The following is a 5682-nucleotide window of genomic DNA, read 5'->3' on the forward strand; positions in this document are numbered from 1 at the left end:
AATTGAAAACAAGTTGATTGGAACCGAATGTCATCAAGAATGTTTCCATAGCTGGCAAATTGGCCCGTTCCATTCTTAAGTGCCTCAATAATAGTAACAGAGTCTCCTTCGACCACCACTTGAGTTAGTCCAATCTCCAGAGCAAACTGGACCGCCCTCTAACATGCCACCGCCTCCAACTCTACCACAGACTGCCTGAAAGGAACAGGCATGGTTAGCGCCCCAATCGGATCACCCTTGTTGTCACGAACAATCACTCCCACCCCTGCCAGGTTTGAAGCTCGAAAGACCGCTGCATCAAAGTTGATTTTGTAAATATTCGGATCAGGAGATCGCCACCGTTGAATCGCCTGAGGAAGTGGATGACTCAGCTCAACCTCATGGGCTAGAAGAAACTCCTGAAGAAAGCTACCAGCCTCCTTGCAAATGCTATCCACAGGCCGGACCGCTCGATTGAAGTGAATGGCATTGCGTCTATTCCACACAAACCACCTAGCTATGGCAAAAATCTTAGCTTTGTAATCATCTGGGCTCGGCATAAACCTGGCCAACAGCTCTTTGTAATTCACGGGCTAAACAGGGACAACTTGGTGAAACCAATCTAAGGACGACCAGACTCCAGCTACCTCCTTGCATGTCCATATAGCATGAACGGTATCCTCAGGAAACTCTCCACACAGGTCGCAAATGTCCGAATCTGTGACATGCCAATGGTGCAGATTCATCTTTGTTGGCAATACCTTATTACACGCCCTCCAAACAAAGTTTTTGATTTTGTTTGGCATCCGGAGTTGCCACAGGCTCTTCCAGAACTTCTTATGGTTTTCGACACTTGAGCTACCTGCATTGGACATGGACTCACAGGATAGAATTAGTTTATAAGCACTGCTAGTTGTGAACAAACCCGAGGGAGTGTATTTCTAGGCAATACAATCAGGGGGTTGCCTTAAACTCAGCGGTATAGCCAGAATTGAATCGGCCTCATGGGGGAGGAATAAATTTCGAACCATCTCCTCATTCCACCTAGCTTGGTCCTGATCAATGAGAGAGCTAACTTTTGTCTCCGCTGCCACTTGGGACAGCGGTGAAATAACCAAGTCATTTGCTTTATCCGGCAACCACCTATCCTCCTTAATCCTCACCCTTTCCCCCGTCCCTACCTTCCACACCATCCCCCTTCGAATAACATCCCTAGCACTCAAAATACTCTTCCATGCATATGAACCCACAATAGAGTTTCTTGCTTCATGAATAGAATAGTCTGGAAAAAATCTTGCCTTGAAAACACGATGGCAAAGAGATTCCGGATTATTAATCATCCGCTAAACCTGTTTGTCCAGCAAAGCATCATTAAATTTCTCAATTTCCTTGGACCCCATACCTCCAACCTCCTTAGCCTCACAAAGTCTATCCCATTTAACCCAGTGAATTTTCCTGTTCCCATCGCTGTACCCCACCAAAATTTGCGAATCATGATTTCCAACTCCTTGATCAATCCTTTTGGGAGTTTAAAGCAGCTCATTGTGTACGTGGGAATCGCTTGAATAACTGATTTGATGAGCACTTCCCTACTAGCCTGAGACAAGAGTTTTTCCTTCCACCCTTGGAGTTTCTTCCACACCCTTTCCTTAATATAAATAAAGCTTTGTTTCTTTGCCCTACCTACAAGAGCTGGTAAACCTAGGTATTGTTCATACCGGCGAATGGCCGGAACACCCAGAGTAGCTTGGATCCGATCCTTCATATCTGGAGTGGTATTGGAGCTAAAGAAAATATTAGTTTTGTCTCGATTTATTTTCTGCCCCGACCCTTTCTCATAAATAGCCAAAATATCCAGTATCTTCTGACATTCCTCCTCTTTTGCACGACAAAACAATATACTTTCATTAGTAAAAAATAAATGAGAGACCCTAGGTCCATTCCGACAGATAGCTACCCTTTGGATATGCCCTTCCATCTCAGCTGAATGAAGCAAACTTTGGAGGCCTATAGCACACATGAGAAAAAGGTAGGGCAATAAAGGATCACCCTGACGGAGACCTCGTTCCGGTTTAATAAATCCCACGGGTTGACCATTAAGGAGCACGGAATAAGAAACAGATGATATGCAAGACATAATAAGATTCACCATTATGTCACCTAGACCCAAATGCCGCATGATTCTCTCCAAAAATTCCCATTCCACCCTATCATAAGCTTTACTCATGTCAAGCTTAAGAGCCATATGACCCACCTTACCTTGGGTTTTCCTTTTAAGATAGTGAAGAGTTTCAAAGGCCACAAGAAAGGCCACAAGCACATTATCAGTTATAAGTTGACCAGACAAAAAAGCACTCTGAGATTCAGGGATAGCCGTAGTTAAAATTTTTTTCAAACGATTAACCACAACCTTTGAGATCAATTTATAGACTACGTTGCACAAGCTAATAGGTCGAAAATCAGAAGCTTTTTTAGGATGCTTTATCTTAGGGATTAAAGCAATGAAAGTAGAGTTAAGGGATTCTGGAACCACACCTGTGTTGAGGGCTTTAAGCACCACTGCAGTGACATCCTCCCCTACAATATGCCAGAAGGATTTATAAAAAATCGGTGACAACCCATCAGGTCCAGGAGCTGTCAAGGGAGCCATTTGTTTAAGCGCCAACCCAACCTTATTTGCATGAAAATCACGCCCCAACACCTCAGCTGCTTCCTTAGTAATAGCTGGATGAATGCCCTGCAAAATACTGTCAAAATCCGAAGGGTTTGAAGAAGAAAAAATAGTCCTGAAATAGTCCTCAAAAATCCCACCCAATCGGCTTTCATCTTCCACCCACACTCCAGCACCATCCTCCAAACCTGATATAAAGTTTCGTTGGTTCCTTTGGTTTGCTCGGCAATGGAAATAGCGTGTGTTGCTATCTCCTTCCTTTAGCCAAGCATTGCGGGACCGTTGCTTCCACATACTTTCTTCCCAATATTTAAGCTTCTGAATTTCATCCCTTAACTGATAAATCTTCCCTGGATTTGATACATAGCAACCTTCCTCTTCAGCCCACTTTAAATCCCTGAGTTTCTTAGCCAAAGTATTACGCACATGCCAGAAACAATTCTTATTCCAGGCTCTCAAGTTCAATTGGCAAGCCGTAAGCTTCCTGTTAAATCCCCATTCCATGTTAGGGTCGGTCTCACCCTCCCAAGAGTGCTTTATTGCTTCTTCACAAGTGCTATCTTTTAACCACATGACTTCAAATCGGAAGGGGCGGCCTTTCCTGTAAAACCGCTTAAATTCAGAGTCTGAACAAAGCAGGAGAGGCTTATGGTTAGAGTGAAAAGCATCCAGATGATGAATACGAAAAGCTGGAAATTGAAGAACCCAATCTACAGTCGCCACACCCCTATCTAGACGGATCCAGGTATTTTGGTCACCAGGTCTTCTGTTACACCAAGTATATGGGAACCCCGTATAACCCAAATCCTTCAAAGCACAATAGTCCAAAGCATCCCTGAATCCCTGTATTTGCCTCTCCGGTCTATCTAGCCACCCAACTTTCTCATTAGCAAACAAAATCTCATTAAAATCGCCCATGCACATCCAAGGCAAATTGAACCGATGGCTTAAAGATCGAAGTAAATCCCAGGGTTTTCCCGGCTGGCAGTATCAGGGTCTCCGTAGAAACCCGTGAACCGCCAGGCGTCATTCGCTTCTTGGTTAATAATAACATCAATGTGACGCTCAGATGAGGTCTGAACCCTAGCATCCACATCAGCCTTCCAGAACAAAGCAAGACCCCCACCTAAATTAACACGTGGGACAAAAAATAGATTAGCAAAGTGTATTCTTCTACCAATTCTGTCCAAGGCAAAATTTTCAACCTTAGTTTCCATTAAGAAAACTATTTTGGGATCTTTTGTTGTCACAAGGGCAACCAACTCATCTTCTGTTTGTGGGTTCCCAAGCCCATGACAGTTCCAACTTAGGCAACTCATAATGTTTGGTGGTGCTGCCATGTAGCCACCACCTCAATAGATTGGTCATCCATCCCTTCACAAACATCCATGCATTGTTTTTTACTCTCCACTAGATCCTCTAAGTCAATACTCATACGTTGCTTCCCAGTGTCCACGGTGTTCACTGCTGTCTTGAGCATACCACCTTCATCATTTTCCTTCTGACCCTTGCCCACTTCTCTAGCTAGTCTCTTCCATGCCCTAGTCAACAAAGTTGGGCCTGGCAACTCAAGTGAAGGATCGGCCAAAGTAGTAGGCTGAGCAACTTGAGCCGAAACAAAGACATGGCTGCCTTGTAACTCCATTGTTCCCATCCGTTCCTTTCCCAACCCATTGAGCTCACACACATCACCCTCACTTCCTTGTTGCACTACATTTACTATCCCTGAAGCATTGCCATTCATAAATACTGAGCCAGCTCCTTCGTCCCCTTCTAGTCGTGCTTCCTTGTGAACACTTGCATTGGCCGATTGGTTAAACTTCTCACCCTCTTCATGCGGCACTTTGGATTGAACATTGGAATGCTTCTTCCATGGTACTTTACTGCGAGCTGCCCCTGGATCGAAGCCATTCTCCGTACTACTGATCTTCCTTACGCAACCTGCCCTTGTTATGCAGCCACATCTCGCATTCTCTTTCACCATGACTGACTCGACCACACCAATAGAAAAACTTTGGGAGCCTCTCATACTTTAATCCCACCCAACCCACAAGTTTCCCTTCTGCCCTTAGCTTGCAACACCTAGGTAATGGTCATGAGATGTCCAAGCTGATTCGAACTCGCAAATATTCTCGTCCAGCCCCATTGTCTTCTGGGTCGGCTACTTGAAGCACCCTACCCAATGTTCTGCCCACAGAATCACTAGTTTCAGTTGTTATAAGATGTGCAGGAATGTTATGAAGCTCAATCCAAAAAGCCGAACGCGAATAATCAAGTGGTGGATGTTGTTTATTGTAGTAAACATATTATTTTATTATGTTGTTTATATTATTTTATTGTGTTGAAAGGTAAAATAAAACCATTGATGTTGGGTGTTTTGTAAAGTGAGATGGTAAAATAGATAAAGTAGCCTTTTATAGCTCCACCAATATGGATGTGGCACTACAAATATTTATTATATTCCCACAACTGGATAAAACCCAATTGCATGGCCATGCACATGAAAGGGGTATATTGGAAGCAGCAGTTTGATGGTACAAGACTACAAGTGCATTGATTTTTTTTTTTTTTTAATTTTTTTTATTATAAAAACTCACATTAATGCCCATATCTATATATAAAAAGTGCCAATGCAATAAAGCAACAGTTTTTTTATACAGTAATTTGGTTTATTCAATACTTAAGCATTGTTTCGTCACGTCTTTTATTTTTTTAATTTTTTTTTTCCTTCGAGTAAAATCGTCTGGTCCACTTTATATATATATATGATGATGTTGCAAAAAAAATCAGTAGGCTGAATGCACTGGGCTTCTATGGCCTAGTGATTGTTTGGGAGGCCTGAAAAGAAAAAGACACAAGATCAAAGGTGACCGGGATGAACCGGCCAAGAACCCTCCGATGCTTAAGTTAGTTTTTTCTCTGGAACGTTAGAATTCCAACTTTGAGAGTAGTCAGAACTTACTTCCATTTGATGTAGATGAGTCCTTATATAGTGAGTTTTGGAGTGGTTACTTGTTTCGTAACTTCCCCAA

The sequence above is a fragment of the Quercus lobata genome, chromosome 9 (genome assembly GCF_001633185.2).
Source record: "Quercus lobata isolate SW786 chromosome 9, ValleyOak3.0 Primary Assembly, whole genome shotgun sequence".
In the NCBI taxonomy this organism is placed as follows: Eukaryota; Viridiplantae; Streptophyta; class Magnoliopsida; order Fagales; family Fagaceae; genus Quercus; species Quercus lobata.